Source organism: Phyllobates terribilis, unplaced genomic scaffold, assembly GCF_046119375.1.
Source record: "Phyllobates terribilis strain yellow unplaced genomic scaffold, ASM4611937v1 Scaffold_19__1_contigs__length_20705806, whole genome shotgun sequence".
Lineage (NCBI taxonomy): Eukaryota > Metazoa > Chordata > Amphibia > Anura > Dendrobatidae > Phyllobates > Phyllobates terribilis.
Window position 1 is genome coordinate 9,590,184 of NW_027362779.1, and position 22,408 is coordinate 9,612,591.

Genomic DNA, 22,408 nt, shown 5'->3' on the forward strand with positions numbered 1-22,408 from the left:
CCTATTTCTAGTTCTCCATAATATAACTTTCAGTTTGTTTCCTTCGGTTTTGTCATTACTTAAGATTAAGATATACTGTTCAGATATGGAGCAGCCTCTAACAATGTCCGCATCACTTTTGTTTTTCTTTTTCCAGGAGGAGCATTTGAGATCAAGAGTTATCCATTCCTGAGTGACTTAGAATTTGAAAACCTTCTAAGTCAGAAGCCGGAGTACATTCCTCGGCTTGTTTCAGATGAGGACACCAGCTTATTTATCAGTAAGTAGAAGACGTCATCTAGACTAAGTGGCTGTTTGTCTCGTCTTCAATAATATGTGACAATCGGTTCCCATTAATAGTAGTGATAAATGGTGACTGTGTTATACTGACAACCGCTAATAACACTTCATTACCTATGTCTTGTAGATCACGCTGATACAAACAAGCCTATTGTCTCAGAGGAGGAGGACACAAGTGAGGATAATGAGAGCCTTTTCTTCCAAAATTTTACAACATCCTCTAAAAGGCTTTCTAAAGTAAGTGATCAATAAATCCAGAATACATAAAAAGACCTCTAAGGCTGAGTTCACACGATGCGTTTTTCATGCGTTTCCGCGGCGTTTTTGCAGTTGCGTAAACGCATGAAAAACGCATGGTAGAAGGGCAGCAATGTTCCCCAATGGAAATCCGCATGTGCTGTGCCCATGATGCGGATTTTTCCGCAGCGTAAACGCTGCGGTCAAAAATCCGCAGCATGTCAATTAATTTTGCGGAAACGCTGCTCTTTTGCCGCCATTGACTTGCATTAGACCGCATGGAATCCGCATCACTGTATATGTTGATGCGCTTTTCATGCGGTCTAATGTGCGGATGGTACCCGGGTGTGGATGAGAGGACTCTCATCCAGACCCAGGTACCATTAAAAAAAAAAGAATAAAATAAAAAATATATATATTCTCACCTTCTGACGGCCCGCGCTGCGTCCTGCCGGCTTCCCGCGCACTTCGCGGTTGAATGAAGGACCTTCGCTGACGTCAGAGTCATGTGACGGGTCACGTGACGCTGACGTCGGAAGGTCCTACAGTCTTCACTGCCGGCAGCCGGGACCGATGAAGCAGGACACCGGGGGCCATCAGAGGGTAAAGTATATATTTATTTTTTATTTTTTGACATCACACACTATATAAATCCATGCCGGCTGCATGGATTTATATAGTGTGAAGTTGACAAGCACTTTCCAAGTGATGCTAAAATCGCTTGGGAAGTGCTTGTCAACCCGCATGCGGAAATGAAAGTGAAGACCGCTTCATTTCCGCATGTCCCTGGCAGGAAACCGCATGTACAATCCGCATGAATTTTTTCCTGCCAGAGAGACGCTTTAACGCTCAGGAAAAAATCCTGAGCATTTCTGCATCGTGTGCACATACCCTAAACGTAAAAAATTGAATTTCATATCTTATTTTTGTCATTTTTTAGCTCTGTACCACCGCTATCAAGTTTCCTCCAGAGTGTACCCCGGCATCCAGCAGAAACATCTCAGAAATGTGAGTAGATTATGGGGTCATTATTGGGAGCTCCAGGCTAATATATGTGCACAACACCAAATATAGGACATAAATACCATAATATTGAATGCAGCATCCACCGCCCCATGATCAGCGGTCATTGGCTATTGGCTTCAGAATCCGCTGGAGATAACAACCCATAATTGCTGCCGGTCAGGCATTGTTAGTTTTGCCCACACTGCAGGAGATATGTAGTATTACATGCCGGCCATTGTTGCTAGTTGTTTCCATAGAAGGTCGTTTTGAGCAGGAGACTTCCCCACTATGACTTTCATATGTCCTATTAGGCCTTATAGTCGGGGTTCTTCTAGTGAGACAATCCCTTTTATACTGAATTTACTTGTGATTTACACGTTTTTCTTCTTCCTAACAGGCAGAAAGGATCTTCTCCTGAATCTGCTAGAGACGATGCTATAACCAGCTTGCCGTCCTCGTCCCCATTGTCAGGTACGTAGATGTCTATAGCACAAACAATGTGAATGTTGTCATCAAGGGTGAAATATTTCCACATGGTTTTTCTTTAACGGGTCTCCTATGTTATCCATGTTTCAAGGAACCCAATTACTTTGCCCATGGGACCATACAGTGTCTCCATTTCTGCAACTTTGTACAGTATTATCATGGATTCTGTGATACATTGTTGCATCCAGTAACCTCCGTCATCATAATGAGACATCGTCTCCTATAGTAGAATATCGCTCATTAGGGATGCACCACATGGCGGCACACAGGGCGCTCACTGCTCCATATTAGTGACACATCTAATGCCCCTCATATTAGGTCATGTCCGGTATATAGGACTTATTCTGCCCTATTGTGTAATACCAGATTGTCAGGACTATAGGGGACAGGACTAGAACAATCTATATACTATACACAGGAGAGATACGAAGCAGATCCCATAACAATATGTCTTTAGTGAGTTGTTGTTTTTTCTTCTTTTTGATCAGAATTTCCAGCTGACAACGAAAAATCAGAAAATGGGAAAAAGGGGAAAAAGAGACGAGGTAAGTGTGAGAGTCATCTCCATGTTATGTGATGTCGTCAGTGAGAATAATTCATGTGGAGCAGATGTCATCTGTCGGAGATGGGATTGTCACATGTATGATGGCTGACGATGATCCCTGACCTCTGTGTGATGAGATTCCTCTGCCGTCCGGCCACAGTGACCGCACAGTAGTATCATGTCATATGGAGTCCCATCACTTACATTATATTTCCTTCTCTTCTCATAGGTTCCATCTTCCGCCGGATCTTATCATCCTGCCGGCATGGATTATCCAGGGCTGCTCGCGTATTTGCGTGTTGTCACCGTTCCCCTAGAGACATCTAAAAGACGGTAAACCTCCGCATCCAGCGCCCTGAAGTCCAGCAGATCCACCATCACTGCTGGAGCTGTACAGAAGGACCTTCACCATCTACCGGTGGCCTTCTGACTGTTACATCTCTGCCCGGACAATCTCAGTATCACCTCTGTCACCAGGCTCCGCGGTATTCATACTGCTCGCAGACGTGGCGGTTACTGATCACCTGGTATCTGACCCCGGCTGTCCTCCTGACTATGAGTTTGCCTACTGATTCTGTTCCTGGTTTTGTCCCTCCCTTCTATCCTATTATTAATTTAAAAAAAATTACAATTATTATTACTGAGATCTTGGTTCATCCATCAAACTTTACTCTGCATTTTGTTAACTGATAAAAATAATTTATTGACACTTCTGCTTTTAAAAGGATATATACAGTATGCTTATAATATATATACAGTATGCTGATTATATATACATGGTGACAAAGTCACTGGCAAAGTGCTGGAGGGGAGGTATGTTTCACTGAGGCTGTTAGCTTCAGTGATTTGAAGCCCATAAGTTTTCCACCAGCACACTATGTGTTGAGAGGGATTAATCGGCCATTTTAAGGGCTGGGTTTTTGTGAACGACCATAGAGCGGGTTGGGAGGTTGTTCACCATTTGGGAGGTCTTTCACCATATCTCCACCCCAGGGTGGGGACTAGGATGTATATAGTCCTTCTAAGGCATTCAGTGTTCAGTAGGGTTGGAGAGAAGAACTCCAGCGCTTTGTGTCCTGAGAAGGAAAAGCTGAACCAGTGGATGGTTGTTCTCCTGAGCGGGCAGATCCCCACAGCAACACGGCTGTATGTTATGTTTTGTTTTTCCTTAGGTCAGAAAGCACGTATTTATTTTTGCTAACTCCTCACTGGCTTATGCAGCATCTTCAAATAAACCAGTGAGAGACTTAAGGAGACGGCGCTCCGGTGGCTACTTCTGTGTGCAACTGAGTGGGCCCATCTACCATAGTATATATATACTGAATGCTTATACCGTATTTTTCGGACTATAAGAAGCACCGGACCATAAGACGTACCTAGGTTTTAGAGGAGGAAAATAGAAAAAAAATTGAAGCAAAAAATGTGGTCATTATGCCCTGTTAAGGGGGATGGGGGTCTGCTGCTTACACTGTTATAGGGGTAATGTCTCCCAATTCTGTTAATATCCCCCATCCTGGTATATTTATATATACACTGCTCAAAAAAATAAAAGGAACACTGAAATAACCCATCCTAGATCTGAATGAATGAAATATTCTCATTGAATACTTTGTTCTGTACAAAGTTGAATGTGCTGACAACAAAATCACACAAAAATCATCAATGGAAATCACATTTATTAACCAATGGAGGCCTGGATTTGGAGTCACCCCCAAAATTAAAGTGGAAAAACACACTACAGGCTGATCCAACTTTGATGTAATGTCCTTAAAACAAGTCAAAATGAGTCTCAGTATTGTGTGTGGCCTCCACGTGCCTGTATGACCTCCCTACAACGCCTGGGCATGCTCCTGATGAGGCTGAGTATTGTGTGTGGCCTCCACGTGCCTGTATGACCTCCCTACAACGCCTGGGCATGCTCCTGATGAGGCTGAGTATTGTGTGTGGCCTCCACGTGCCTGTATGACCTCCCTACAACGCCTGGGCATGCTCCTGATGAGGCTGAGTATTGTGTGTGGCCTCCACGTGCCTGTATGACCTCCCTACAACGCCTGGGCATGCTCCTGATGAGGTTGCGGATGGTCTCCTGTGGGATCTCCTGCCAGACCTGGACTAAAGCATCCGCCAACTCCTGGACAGTCTGTGGTGCAACGTGACGTTGGTGGATGGAGCGAGACATGATGTCCCAGATGTGCTCAATCGGATTCAGGTCTGGGGAACGGGCGGGCCAGTCCATAACCTCAATGCCTTCATCTTGCAGGAACTGCTGACACTCCAGCCATATGAGGTCTGGCATTGTCCTGCATTAGGAGGAACCCAGGGCCAACCGCACCAGCACATGGTCTCACAAGGGGTCTGAGGATCTCATCTCGGTACCTAATGGCAGTCAGGCTACCTCTGGTGAGCACATGGAGGGCTGTGCGGCCCTCCAAACAAATGCCACCCCACACCATTACTGACCCACTGCCAAACCGGTCATGCTGAAGGATGTTGCAGGCAGCAGATCGCTCTCCACGGCGTCTCCAGACTCTGTCACGTCTGTCACATGTGCTCAGTGTGAACTTGATTTCATCTGTGAAGAGCACAGGGCGCCAGTTGCCACTTTGCCAATCCTGGTGTTCTAAGGCAAATGCCAAGAGTCCTGCAAGGTGTTGGGCTGTGAGCACAACCCCCATCTGTGGACGTCGGGCCCTCATACCACCGTTATGGAGTGGGTTTCTAAGCGTTTGTGCAGACACATCCACATTTGTGGTCAGCTGGAGGTCATTTTGCAGGGCTCTGGCAGTGCTCCTCCTGTTCCTCCTTGCACAAAGGCGGAGGTAGCGGTCCTGCTGCTGGGTTGTTGCCCTCCTACGGCTTCCTCCACGTCTCCTGGTGTACTGGCCTGTCTCCTGGTAGCGCCTCCAGCCTCTGGACACTACGCTGACAGACACAGCAAACCTTCTTTCTACAGCTCGCATTGATGTGCCATCCTGGATGAGCTGCACTACCTGAGCAACTTCTGTGGGTTGTAGAGTCCATCTCAAACTACCACGAGTGTGAAAGCACAACCAACATTCAAAAGTGACCAAAACATCAGTCAGAAAGCATTGGTACTGAGATGTGGTCTGTGGTCCCCACCTGCAGAACCACTCCTTTATTGAGGGTGTCTTGATAATTGCCAATAATTTCCATCTATTGTCTATTCCATTTGCACATCAGCGTGTGAAATTGATTGTCAATCAGTGTTGCTTCCTAAGTGGACAGTTTGATGTCACAGAAGTTTGATTTACTTGGAGTTATGTTCTGTTGTTTAAGTGTTCCCTTTATTTTTTTGAGTAGTGTACATATATATATATATATATATATATATATATATATATATATATATATATATATATATATATATATATATATATATATACACTGTGGCTCTGGGTGTTGGGGGGAACGACAGTGGCGGAGGAGCGGGGCACAGAAGGCAGCAGCCACCTGCTGCAGCCTACACCTGAACGGGATTCGGGCATATGATCTGACGTGGCCATAGACTATAATGGTCCAGACAGAGTGAATGTGCCCTCTGTCGTGCATCAGGTGTGTACGCCTACTGGAGGCGCAGTCTACTAAGCCTATGGCCTCGTCAGCACACACTACCGAATCCAGTTTTGTGAGGGAGTTCGCACCAAAGCCCCGACTGGTCAATGTGAAACTCCGTAAGGAAGAATGATGAGATACATACCTGCATAGACAGAGTATGAGAGTGATGAATGGATGGATAGATGGGGGCATTTTTGTCAGGTTTACACAGTGGCTGTTGGGCTCTAAAGAAATCACTTTGTGCAAACGTTGTCCTTATAGTCATGATTCCTTTTTCAGACCCCACCGCTCCACAATTTTACCACGGCCACTGATTTTACCTCGGCTCCCAGGAGGCTTCAGCCGCGCTCAACAGATTCGTCAACTTTCACAGAAGTCCAGTAGGTTCTGCCCTATTTCTGGAAACCTCCATATGGCAAATACAGACGGATGATTAGATGGATGTCTGAGAAGAGGGCGCCCTGATAATGAACATATATTACAAAGCCAGCACAAAAACAACAGGGGTCCCGGACCCTGGCCGTGCAGACTGATAACTGGTGTACTGCACTTACAGGGGGACATTAAGTCATAGGGGCCACACCAGGCAGGGACCCGATATTACAGGGTGGCAGGAGGGCGACTATTGCAAACAACATAATTAGGGCTATGGGCCCTTATGTGCAGAGTATTCAGGGGCCCCATTATGCAATGCAGGCGGGATACAGAGTCCCAGCAGAGCTCAACAATGACGGATACAATGTTTTATAATGGAATTGACCTAATAACAAGGCACCAGTGTAATGGTATCAGGGGCCCCGGCAGCCGCCTGTACTCAGCTCCTATATATCAAGTGTAAGGGCCACATAGTAATGGTATCAGGGGCCCCAGCAGCCGCCTGTACTCAGCTCCTATATATCAGGTGTAAGGGCCACATAGTAATGGTATCAGGGGCCCCGGCAGCCGCCTGTACTGAGCTCCTATATATCAGGTGTAAGGGCAACATAGTAATGGTATCAGGGGCCCCGGCAGCCGCCTTTACTCAGCTCCTATATATCAGGTGTAAGGGCCACATAGTAATGGTATCAGGGGCCCCAGCAGCAGCCTGTACTCAGCTCCTATATATCAGGTGTAAGGGTCACATAGTAATGGTATCAGGGGCCCCAGCAGCCGCCTTTACTCAGCTCCTATATATCAGGTGTAAGGGCCACATAGTAATGGTATCAGGGGCCCCAGCAGCAGCCTGTACTCAGCTCCTATATATCAGGTGTAAGGGCCACATAGTAATGGTATCAGGGGCCCCAGCAGCCGCCTGTACTCAGCTCCTATATATCAGGTGTAAGGGCCACATAGTAATGGTATCAGGGGCCCCAGCAGCCGCCTTTACTCAGCTCCTATATATCAGGTGTAAGGGCCACATAGTAATGGTATCAGGGGCCCCAGCAGCAGCCTGTACTCAGCTCCTATATATCAGGTGTAAGGGCCACATAGTAATGGTATCAGGGGCCCCAGCAGCAGCCTGTACTCAGCTCCTATATATCAGGTGTAAGGGCCACATAGTAATGATATCAGGGGCCCCAGCAGCCGCCTGTACTCAGCTCCTATATATCAGGTGTAAGGGCCACATAGTAATGGTATCAGGGGCCCCAGCAGCCGCCTGTACTCAGCCCTTATATATCAGGTGTAAGGGCCACATAGTAATGGTATCAGGGGCCCCAGCAGCCGCCTGTACTCAGCTCCTATATATCAGGTGTAAGGGCCACATAGTAATGGTATCAGGGGCCCCAGCAGCAGCCTGTACTCAGCTCCTATATATCAGGTGTAACAGACCCCAAGACACAGCAGTGGGGGTCGCACCATGGAGAGCGGCATAGGGGCTCCTGATCAGCCCATAACAACCTGCACTGCGGTGATGCGACCAGCAGGGGGCAGCGCACACAGCACCAATCACCCACCTGTCTCTCTGCTCCTCTCTCACAACACTGCCTGCAACTTCCGGCTTCCGAAGGCGGAGGAGGAGTCGCGTCTACCACTGATCTGAGCACGGGGGGGAACTGCAGCGGCCGCTCTTACTCTGTCCCGTCACTGATCGCAGCCGCATCTTTATTTTACCTATCAGTTCATTAAATATCTGCACTTTTACAAACAATAACAATTTATTCTCCTCAGCTCCCCCTGAGGGCTACAAAGAGTTGGTATCTTCCAAAGCGCGACGATTGGAGCAGAGCAGCCGGCTCCCAGTCTTGTATTTTCACTGGGACCCAATCATATTTTATCCCGGTAACGCGTCATCTGGTGCGAAGATGAAAACGAGTAGGCTGAGCTGATGCGCCGCTGATCAGCCTCTAGATGGCGCTGTAGATCAGCACAGGACGGAATGCGCTGTTTACTCGCTAAAAATGTCGCTTCCTTTTGTGTGACATTGGATCTGTGCAGATGGCGACACATAATAGATCAGGGATCCTAATAGACTCCATGTAATTGGGAGAGATGAGATATATATATCCAGGGATGTGTCCTTCTGTCCTAAGCCTCTATAGTCTGCGCCGGGAGGACGAGGCTGGAGGAAGAGTGCGTCGCCGGAGATCACCATGTGCATAGGCGCTGACCACGTCTCCGGCGAGGCTTAAGGAGGAGTCTGTGCCGGAGCCAGCGCATAGCGCGATATCCAGCACCATTTTGTTGAAGACAAATTCGCAGTGTCTTCAACAAAATGGCGCCAAATAGCGCAGTATGTGCACACACTGACTCCAGCGCCATTTTATTTACATATTTAACACAGACGATGTGCTGCGGGGGAAGGGTGAGTAGGAGTGTTTGTGGATGGATGAGCAGGACAGGCAGGATCGGGGGGGGGTGACATATACCAGGATCGGGGGTGACATATACCAGGATGAGGGGGAGCATATACCAGGATGAGGGGGAGCATATACCAGGATGAGGGGGAGCATATACCAGGATTGGGGGGTGACATATACCAGGATGGAGGGGAGCATATACCAGGATGGGGGAGAGCATATACCAGGATGACGGGGAGCATATACCAGGATTGGGGGGTGACATATACCAGGATGGGGGGGAGCATATACCAGGTTCGGCGGTGACATATACCAGGATGGAGGGGAGCATATACCAGGATGGGGGAGAGCATATACCAGGATGAGGGGGAGCATATACCAGGATGGGGGGGAGCATATACCAGGATGAGGGGGAGCATATACCAGGATGACGGGGAGCATATACCAGGATTGGGGGGTGACATATACCAGGATGGGGGGGGAGCATATACCAGGTTCGGCGGTGACATATACCAGGATGGAGGGGAGCATATACCAGGATGGGGGAGAGCATATACCAGGATGAGGGGGAGCATATACCAGGATGGGTGAGAGCATATACCAGGATGAGGGGGAGCATATACCAGGATGGGGGGAAGCATATACCAGGATGCTGGGGTAGAGCAGGAGCGAGGTGCGGCGACGCAACCACAGCGGCTGTAAGTATGGAACCTTTTCATATTATATATTGGATTGGTTGTCACTTTGACTATATTGTCTTTCATGACACTTATTTCTATTAATGTACTGAGTGTCATACTTGCATCCACTTTGGGAAAATGCTTCTATATTAGAACCTGCATTAAACAGAAGTCTCTCACTGTGCGACCTTTCAATTGGATAGACACTTGAGCTACCTCTTTATGACCTGTTTTTGCAGTGCCATATTTTGCCTTCAGGCAATTGATTTACATAGGGCAGTACATTTAACCTGTTCCTCGTCTCCATGCTCCTCCATTGTTTTTAATTTTATGCCTCTGAGTGTTTTCCATTTTTTCTATTTTTGATTTTTTTCAATAAAGATTTTGTATTTTCATGTTTTCATGAAGTTCTTTTGTGCTTCCTTGTTCTCCATGATGGGGGGGAGCATATACAAGGATGGAGGAAGCATATACCAGGATGAAGGGGAGCATATACCAGGATGGGGGGGGCATATACCAGGATGGGGGGAGCATATACCAGAATGGGGGGAGCATATACCAGAATGAGGGGGAGCATATACCAGGATGGGGGAGCATATACCTAATGAGGGGGAGCATATATCAGTATGGGGGTAGCATATACCAGGATCGGGGGTGACATATACCAGGATGGGGGGAGCACATACCACGATCGGGGGGTGACATATACCAGGATGGGGGGAGCATATACCAGGATTGGGGGTTGACATATACTAGGATGGGGTGGAGCATATACCAGCATGAGGGGAAGTATATACCAGGATGGGGGGGACGATATACCAGGATCGGGGGTGACATATACCAGGATGGGAGGGAGCATATACAAGGATCAGGGGGCGACATACCAGGATGGGGGAAGCATATACCAGGATCGGGGAGTGACATATACCAGGATAGGGGGGAGCATACACCAGGATGGGGGGAGAATATACCAGGATGGGGGTGACATATATAAGGATGGGGGGAGCATATACCAGGATGGGGGGAGCACATACCTGGATGGGGGCATATACCAGGATGGGGGGCATATACCAGGATGGGGGGAGCATATACCAGGCTAGGGGGAGCATATACCAGGATGAGGGGGAGCATATACCAGGATGGAGGGGCATGTACCAGGATGGGGGGAGCATATACCAGGATGGGGGAGCATATACCAGGATGAGGGGAGCATATACCAGGATGGGGGATATACCAGGATGGGGGGCATATACCAGGATGGGGGGGAGCATATACCAGAATGAGGGGGAGCATATACCAGGATGACGGGGAGCATATACCAGGATTGGGGGGTGACATATACCAGGATGGGGGGGAGCATATACCAGGTTCGGCGGTGACATATACCAGGATGGAGGGGAGCATATACCAGGATGGGGGAGAGCATATACCAGGATGAGGGGGAGCATATACCAGGATGGGTGAGAGCATATACCAGGATGAGGGGGAGCATATACCAGGATGGGGGGAGCATATACCAGGATGCTGGGGTAGAGCAGGAGCGAGGTGCGGCGACGCAACCACAGCGGCTGTAAGTATGGAACCTTTTCATATTATATATTGGATTGGTTGTCACTTTGACTATATTGTCTTTCATGACACTTATTTCTATTAATGTACTGAGTGTCATACTTGCATCCACTTTGGGAAAATGCTTCTATATTAGAACCTGCATTAAACAGAAGTCTCTCACTGTGCGACCTTTCAATTGGATAGACACTTGAGCTACCTCTTTATGACCTGTTTTTGCAGTGCCATATTTTGCCTTCAGGCAATTGATTTACATAGGGCAGTACATTTAACCTGTTCCTCGTCTCCATGCTCCTCCATTGTTTTTAATTTTATGCCTCTGAGTGTTTTCCATTTTTTCTATTCTTGATTTTTTTCAATAAAGATTTTGTATTTTCATGTTTTCATGAAGTTCTTTTGTGCTTCCTTGTTCTCCATGATGGGGGGGAGCATATACAAGGATGGAGGAAGCATATACCAGGATGAAGGGGAGCATATACCAGGATGGGGGGGGCATATACCAGGATGGGGGGAGCATATACCAGAATGGGGGGAGCATATACCAGAATGAGGGGGAGCATATACCAGGATGGGGGAGCATATACCTAATGAGGGGGAGCATATATCAGTATGGGGGTAGCATATACCAGGATCGGGGGTGACATATACCAGGATGGGGGGAGCACATACCACGATCGGGGGGTGACATATACCAGGATGGGGGGAGCATATACCAGGATTGGGGGTTGACATATACTAGGATGGGTTGGAGCATATACCAGGATGAGGGGAAGTATATACCAGGATGGGGGGGACGATATACCAGGATCGGGGGTGACATATACCAGGATGGGAGGGAGCATATACAAGGATCAGGGGGCGACATACCAGGATGGGGGGAGCATATACCAGGATCGGGGAGTGACATATACCAGGATAGGGGGGAGCATACACCAGGATGGGGGGAGAATATACCAGGATGGGGGTGACATATATAAGGATGGGGGGAGCATATACCAGGATGGGGGGAGCACATACCTGGATGGGGGCATATACCAGGATGGGGGGCATATACCAGGATGGGGGGAGCATATACCAGGCTAGGGGGAGCATATACCAGGATGAGGGGGAGCATATACCAGGATGGAGGGGCATGTACCAGGATGGGGGGAGCATATTCCAGGATGGGGGAGCATATACCAGGATGAGGGGAGCATATACCAGGATGGGGGATATACCAGGATGGGGGGCATATACCAGGATGGGGGGGAGCATGTGGGGGAGCATATACCAGAATGAGGGGGAGCATATACCAGGATGACGGGGAGCATATACCAGGATTGGGGGGTGACATATACCAGGATGGGGGGGAGCATATACCAGGTTCGGCGGTGACATATACCAGGATGGAGGGGAGCATATACCAGGATGGGGGAGAGCATATACCAGGATGAGGGGGAGCATATACCAGGATGGGTGAGAGCATATACCAGGATGAGGGGGAGCATATACCAGGATGGGGGGGAGCATATACCAGGATGCTGGGGTAGAGCAGGAGCGAGGTGCGGCGACGCAACCACAGCGGCTGTAAGTATGGAACCTTTTCATATTATATATTGGATTGGTTGTCACTTTGACTATATTGTCTTTCATGACACTTATTTCTATTAATGTACTGAGTGTCATACTTGCATCCACTTTGGGAAAATGCTTCTATATTAGAACCTGCATTAAACAGAAGTCTCTCACTGTGCGACCTTTCAATTGGATAGACACTTGAGCTACCTCTTTATGACCTGTTTTTGCAGTGCCATATTTTGCCTTCAGGCAATTGATTTACATAGGGCAGTACATTTAACCTGTTCCTCGTCTCCATGCTCCTCCATTGTTTTTAATTTTATGCCTCTGAGTGTTTTCCATTTTTTCTATTCTTGATTTTTTTCAATAAAGATTTTGTATTTTCATGTTTTCATGAAGTTCTTTTGTGCTTCCTTGTTCTCCATGATGTGGGGGAGCATATACAAGGATGGAGGAAGCATATACCAGGATGAAGGGGAGCATATACCAGGATGGGGGGGGGCATATACCAGGATGGGGGGAGCATATACCAGAATGGGGGGAGCATATACCAGAATGAGGGGGAGCATATACCAGGATGGGGGAGCATATACCTAATGAGGGGGAGCATATATCAGTATGGGGGTAGCATATACCAGGATCGGGGGTGACATATACCAGGATGGGGGGAGCACATACCACGATCGGGGGGTGACATATACCAGGATGGGGGGAGCATATACCAGGATTGGGGGTTGACATATACTAGGATGGGGTGGAGCATATACCAGGATGAGGGGAAGTATATACCAGGATGGGGGGGACGATATACCAGGATCGGGGGTGACATATACCAGGATGGGAGGGAGCATATACAAGGATCAGGGGGTGACATACCAGGATGGGGGGAGCATATACCAGGATCGGGGAGTGACATATACCAGGATAGGGGGGAGCATATACCAGGATGGGGGGAGAATATACCAGGATGGGGGGAGCACATACCTGGATGTGGGCATATACCAGGATGGGGGGCATATACCAGGATGGGGGGAGCATATACCAGGCTAGGGGGAGCATATAGCAGGATGAGGGGGAGCATATACCAGGATGGAGGGGCATGTACCAGGATGGGGGGAGCATATACCAGGATGGGGGAGCATATACCAGGATGAGGGGAGCATTTACCAGGATGGGGAATATACCAGGATGGGGGGCATATACCAGGATGGGGGGCATATACCAGGATGGGGGGAGCATATACCAGGATGGGGGAGCATATACCAGTATGGGGGGAGCATATACCAGGATGGGGAGGAGCATATACCAGGATGGGGGGATATACCAGGATAGGGGGAGCATATACCAGGATAGGGGGAGCATATACCAGGATGGGGGAGCATATACCAGGATGGGGGGAGCATATACCAGGATGGAGGCAGTATATAATAGGATGGGGGGCATATACCAGGATGGAGGGAGCATATACAAGAATTGGGGGAGCATATACCAGGGTAGGGAAGCAAATACCAGGATGGGGGGCATATACCAGGGTGGAGGGGCATATACGAGGATTGAGGCAGCATATACCAGGATGGGTGGAACATATACCAGGATGGGGGGCATATACCAGGATGGAGGGAGCATATACGAGGATTGGAGGAGCATATACCAGGATTGGGGGAGCATATACCAGGATAGGGGGAGCATATACCAGGATGGAGGGAGCATATACCAGGATGGGGGGAGCATATACCAGGATGGGGGGAGCATATACCAGGATGGGGAAGTATATACCATGATGGGGGAGCATATACCAGGATGGAGGGAGCATATAACAGGATAGGGGGTATATACCAGGATGGGGGGAGCACATACCAGGATGAGGGGCATATATCAGGATGGGGGGCATATACCAGGATGGGGAGAGCATATACCAGGATGGGGGGAGCATATACCAGGATGAGGGGGAGCATATACCAGGATGGTGGGCATATACCAGGATGGGGGGAGCATATACCAGGATGGGGGAGCATATACCAGGATGGGGGAGCATATACCGGGGGAGCATATACCAGAATGGGGGGATATACCAGGATGGGGGTCATATACCAGGATGGGGGGGAGCATATACCAGGATGGGGGGGAGCATATATCAGGATGGGGGGAGCATATGCCAGGATAGCGGGAGCATATACCAGGATGAGGGGAGCATATACCAGGATGGGGAGGAGCATATACCAGGATGGGGGGAGCATATACCAGGATGGGGGAGCATATACCAGGATGGGGGCACATACCAGGATGGAAGGAGCATATAACAGGATGGGGGGGCATATACCAGGATAGGGAAGCATATACCAGGATGGGGGGGCATATACCAGGATGGAGGGAGCATATACAAGAATTGGGTGAGCATATACCAGGGTAGAGAAGCATATACCAGGATGGGGGGACATATACCAGGGTGGGGGGGCATATACGAGGATTGAGGCAGCATATACCAGGATGGGTTGAGCATATACCAGGATGTGGGGGCATATAACAGGATGGAGGGAGCATATACGAGGATTGGGGAGCATATACCAGGATTGGGGGAGCATATACCAGGATAGGGGAAGCATATATGAGGATGGAGGGAGCATATACCAGGATGGAGGGAGCATATACCAGGATGGGGGGAGCATATTCCAGAATGGGGAAGTATATACCAGGATGGGGGAGCATATACCAGGATGGAGGGAGCATACAACAGGATGGGGGGAGCATATACCAGGATGGGGGGAGCATATACCAGGATGGGGGGTATATACCAGGATGGGGGAGCATATACCAGGATGGGGAGAGCATATACCAAGATGGGGGAGCATATACCAGGATGGAGGGAGCATATACCAGGATGGAGGGAGCATATACCAGTATGGGGGGAGCTTATACCAGTATGGGGGGAGCATATAAGAGGATTGGGGGAACATATACAAGGATGGGGGGAGCATATACCAAGAAGGGGACCAGGATTGGGGGATCATATACCAGGATGGGGGGAGCATATACCAGGATGGGGGAACATATACCAGTATGGGGGGAGCATATACCAGGATGGGGAGGAGCATATACCAGGATGGGGGGATATACCAGGATAGGGGGAGCATATACCAGGATGGGGGGAGCATATACCAGGATGGGGGAGCATATACCAGGATGGGGGGAGAATATACCAGGATGGAGGGAGCATATAACAAGATGGGGGGCATATACCAGGATGGAGGGAGCATATACAAGAATTGGGGTAGCATATACCAGGGTAGGGAAGCATATACCAGGATGGGGGGCATATACCAGGGTGGGGAGGCATATACGAGGATTGAGGCAGCATATACCAGGATGGGTGGAGTGTATACCAGAATGGGGGGGCATATACCAGAATGGAGGGAGCATATACCAGGATAGGGGAGCATATACGAGGATGGAGGGAGCATATACCAGGATGGAGGGAGCATATACCAGGATGGGGGGAGCATATAAAAGGATGGGGGAGCATATACCAGGATGGGGAAGTATATACCAGGATGGGGGAGCATATACCAGGATGGTGGGAGCATATAACAGGATAGGGGGAGCATATACCAGGATGGGGGGAGCATATACCAGGATGGGGGGTATATACCAGGATGGGGGGAGCACATACCAGGATGGGGGACATATACCAGGATGGGGCGCATATACCAGGATGGGGCGAGCATATACCAGGATGGGGGGAGCATATACCAGGATGAGGGGGAGCATATACCAGGATGGGGGGCATATACCAGGATGGGGGGAGCATATACCAGGATGGGGGAGCATATACCAGGATGGGGGAGCATATAATGGGGGAGCATATACCAGAATGTGGGGATATACCAGGATGGGGGGCATATACCAGGATGCGGGGCATATACCAGTATAGGGTAAGCATATACGAGGATGGAGGGAGCATATATCAGGATGGAGGGAGCATATACCAGGATGGGGGGAGCATATACCAGGATGGGGGGAGCATATACCAGGATGGGGAAGTATATACCAGGATGGGGGAGCATATACCAGGATGGAGGGAGCATATAACAGGATAGGGGGGAGCATATACCAGAATGGGGGGGCATATACCAGGATGGAGGGAGCATATACTAGCATTGGGTGAGCATATACCAGGATTGGGGGAGCATATACCAGGATAGGGGAGGCATATACGAGGATGGAGGGAGCATATACCAGGATGGAGGGAGCATATACAGGATGGAGGGAGCATATACCAGGATGGGGGGAGCATATACCAGGATGGGGAAGTATATACCAGGATGGAGAGAGCATATAACAGGATAGGGGGAGCATAAACCAGGATGGGGGGAGCACATACCAGGATGGGGGGCATATACCAGGATGGAGGGAGCATATACCAGGATGGGGAGGAGCATATACCAGGATGGGGGGAGCATATACCAGGATGGGGGAGCATATACCAGGATGGGGACACATACCAGAATGGAGGGAGCATATAACAGGATGGGGGGGCATATACCAGGATAGGGAAGCATATACCAGGATGGGGGGGCATATACCAGGATGGAGGGAGCATATACAAGAATTGGGTGAGCATATACCAGGGTAGGGAAGCATATACCAGGATGGGGGACATATACCAGGGTGGGGGGGCATATACGAGGATTGAGGCAGCATATACCAGGATGGGTGGAGCATATACCAGGATGGGGGGGCATATAAAAGGATGGAGGGAGCATATACGAGGATTGGGGGAGCATATACCAGGATTGGGCGAGCATATACCAGGATAGGGGAAGCATATATGAGGAAGGAGGGAGCATATACCAGGATGGAGGGAGCATATACCAGGATGGGGGGAGCATATACCAGAATGGGGAAGTATATACCAGGATGGGGGAGCATATACCAGGATGGAGGGAGCATATAACAGGATGGGGGGAGCATATACCAGGATGGGGGGAGCATATACCAGGATGGGGGGGTATATACCAGGATGGGGGGAGCATATACCAGAATGGGGAAGTATATACCAGGATGGGGGAGCATATACCAGGATGGAGGGAGCATATAACAGGATGGGGGGAGCATATACTAGGATGGGGGGAGCATATACCAGGATGGGGGGGTATATACCAGGATGGGGGAGCACATACCAGGATGGGGAGAGCATATACCAAGATGGGGGAGCATATACCAGGATGGAGGGAGCATATACCAGGATGGAGGGAGCATATACCAGGATGGGGGGAGCATATACCAGCATGGGGGGAGCATATACCAGGATGGGGAAGTATATACCAGGATGGGGAAGCATATACCAGGATGGAGGGAGCATATAACAGGATAGGGGGGAGCATATACCAGAATGAGGGGGGCATATACCAGGATGGAGGGAGCATATACTAGCATTGGGTGAGCATATACCAGGATTGGGGGAGCATATACCAGGATAGGGGAAGCATATACGAGGATGGAGGGAGCATATACCAGGATGGAGGGAGCATATACCAGGATGGAGGGAGCATATACCAGGATGGGGGGAGCATATACCAGGATGGGGAAGTATATACCAGGATGGGGGAGCATATACCAGGATGGAGAGAGCATATAACAGGATAGGGGGAGCATATACCAGGATGGGGGGAGCACATACCAGGATGGGGGGCATATACCAGAATGGGGGGCATATACCAGGATGGGGGGAGCATATACCAGGATGGGGAGGAGCATATACCAGGATGGGGTGAGCATATACCAGGATGGGGGAGCATATACCATGATGGGGACACATACCAGGATGGAGGGAGCATATAACAGGATGGGGGGGCATATACCAGGATAGGGAAGCATATACCAGGTTGGGGGGGCATATACCAGGATGGAGGGAGCATATACAAGAATTGGGTGAGCATATACCAGGGTAGGGAAGCATATACCAGGATGGGGGGACATATACCAGGGTGGGGGGGCATATACGATGATTGAGGCAGCATATACCAGGATGGGTGGAGCATATACCAGGATGGGGGGGCATATAACAGGATGGAGGGAGCATATACGAGGATTGGGGGAGCATATACCAGGATTGGGGGAGCATATACCAGGATAGGGGTAGCATATATGAGGATGGAGGGAGTATATACCAGGATGGAGGGAGCATATACCAGGATGGGAGGAGCATATGCCAGAATGGGGAAGTATATACCAGGATGGGGGAGCATATACCAGGATGGAGGGAGCATATAACAGGATGGGGGGAGCATATACCAGGATGGGGGGAGCATATACCAGGATGGGGGGGTATATACCAGGATGGGGGGAGCATATACCAGAATGGGGAAGTATATACCAGGATGGGGGAGCATATACCAGGATGGAGGGAGCATATAACAGGATGGGGGGAGCATATACCAGGATGGGGGGGTATATACCAGGATGGGGGAGCATATACCAGGATGGGGAGAGCATATACCAAGATGGGGGAGCATATACCAGGATGGAGGGAGCATATACCAGGATGGAGGGAGCATATACCAGTATGGGGGGAGCTTATACCAGTATGGGGGGAGCATATACGAGGATTGGGGGAACATATACAAGGATGGGGGGAGCATATACCAAGAAGGGGACCAGGATTGGGGGATCATATACCAGGATGGGGGGGAGCATATACCAGGATGGGGGAACATATACCAGTATGGGGGGAGCATATACCAGGATGGGGAGGAGCATATACCAGGATGGGGGGATATACCAGGATAGGGGGAGCATATACCAGGATGGGGGGAGCATATACCAGGATGGGGGAGCAAATACCAGGATGGGGGGAGAATATACCAGGATGGAGGGAGCATATAACAAGATGGGGGGCATATACCAGGATGGAGGGAGCATATACAAGAATTGGGGGAGCATATACCAGGGTAGGGAAGCATATACCAGGATGGGGGGCATATACCAGGGTGGGGAGGCATATACGAGGATTGAGGCAGCATATACCAGGATGGGTGGAGTGTATACCAGAATGGGGGGGCATATACCAGAATGGAGGGAGCATATACCAGGATAGGGGAGCATATACGAGGATGGAGGGAGCATATAACAGGATGGAGGGAGCATATACCAGGATGGGGGGAGCATATAAAAGGATGGGGGAGCATATACCAGGATGGGGAAGTATATGCCAGGATGGGGGAGCATATACCAGGATGGTGGGAGCATATAACAGGATAGGGGGAGCATATACCAGGATGGGGGGAGCATATACCAGGATGGGGGGTATATACCAGGATGGGGGGAGCACATACCAGGATGGGGGACATATACCAGGATGGGGGGCATATACCAGGATGGGGGGAGCATATACCAGGATGGGGGGAGCATATACCAGGATGAGGGGGAGCATATACCAGGATGGGGGGCATATACCAGGATGGGGGGAGCATATACCAGGATGGGGGAGCATATACCAGGATGGGGGAGCATATAACGGGGGAGCATATACCAGAATGTGGGGATATACCAGGATGGGGGGCATATATCAGGATGGGGGGCATATACCAGTATAGGGTAAGCATATACGAGGATGGAGGTAGCATATATCAGGATGGAGGGAGCATATACCAGGATGGGGGGAGCATATACCAGGATGGGGGGAGCATATACCAGGATGGGGAAGTATATACCAGGATGGGGGAGCATATACCAGGATGGAGGGAGCATATAACAGGATAGGGGGGAGCATATACCAGAATGGGGGGGCATATACCAGGATGGAGGGAGCATATACTAGCATTGGGTGAGCATATACCAGGATTGGGGGAGCATATACCAGGATAGGGGAAGCATATACGAGGATGGAGGGAGCATATACCAGGATGGAGGGAGCATATACAGGATGGAGGGAGCATATACCAGGATGGGGGGAGCATATACCAGGATGGGGAAGTATATACCAGGATGGAGAGAGCATATAACAGGATAGGGGGAGCATATACCAGGATGGGGGGAGCACATACCAGGATGGGGGGCATATACCAGGATGTAGGGAGCATATACCAGGATGGGGAGGAGCATATACCAGGATGGGGGGAGCATATACCAGGATGGGGGAGCATATACCAGGATGGGGACACATACCAGGATGGAGGGAGCATATAACAGGATGGGGGGGCATATACCAGGATAGGGAAGCATATACCAGGATGGGGGGGCATATACCAGGATGGAGGGAGCATATACAAGAATTGGGTGAGCATATACCAGGGTAGGGAAGCATATACCAGGATGGGGGACATATACCAGGGTGGGGGGGCATATACGAGGATTGAGGCAGCATATACCAGGATGGGGGGGCATATAAAAGGATGGAGGGAGCATATACGAGGATTGGGGGAGCATATGCCAGGATTGGGGGAGCATATACCAGGATAGGGGAAGCATATATGAGGATGGAGGGAGCATATACCAGGATGGGGGGAGCATATACCAGAATGGGGAAGTATATACCAGGATGGGGGAGCATATACCAGGATGGAGGGAGCATATAACAGGATGGGGGGAGCATATACCAGGATGGGGGGAGCATATACCAGGATGGGGGGTATATACCAGGATGGGGGGAGCATATACCAGAATGGGGAAGTATATACCAGGATGGGGGAGCATATACCAGGATGGAGGGAGCATATAACAGGATGAGGGGAGCATATACTAGGATGGGGGGAGCATATACCAGGATGGGGGGGTATATACCAGGATGGGGGAGCATATACCAGGATGGGGAGAGCATATACCAAGATGGGGGAGCATATACCAGGATGGAGGGAGCATATACCAGGATGGAGGGAGCATATAACAGGATGGGGGGAGCATATACTAGGATGGGGGGAGCATATACCAGGATGGGGGGTATATACCAGGATGGGGTAGCATATACCAGGATGGGGAGAGCATATACCAAGATGGAGGAGCATATACCAGGATGGAGGGAGCATATACCAGGATGGAGGGAGCATATACCAGGATGGAGGGAGCATATACCAGGATGGGGGGAGCATATACCAGGATGGGGAAGTATATACCAGGATGGGGAAGCATATACCAGGATGGAGGGAGCATATAACAGGATAGGGGGGAGCATATACCAGAATGAGGGGGGCATATACCAGGATGGAGGGAGCATATACTAGCATTGGGTGAGCATATACCACGATTGGGGGAGCATATACCAGGATAGGGGAAGCATATACGAGGATGGAGGGAGCATATACCAGGATGGAGGGAGCATATACCAGGATGGGGGGAGCATATACCAGGATGGGGAAGTATATACCAGGATGGGGGAGCATATACCAGGATGGAGAGAGCATATAACAGGATAGGGGGAGCATATACCAGGATGGGGGGAGCACATACCAGGATGGGGGCATATACCAGAATGGGGGGCATATACCAGGATGGGGGGAGCATATACCAGGATGGGGAGGAGCATATACCAGGATGGGGGGAGCATATACCAGGATGGTGGAGCATATACCAGGATGGGGACACATACCAGGATGGAGGGAGCATATAACAGGATGGGGGGGCATATACCAGGATAGGGAAGCATATACCAGGTTGGGGGGGCATATACCAGGATGGAGGGAGCATATACAAGAATTGGGTGAGCA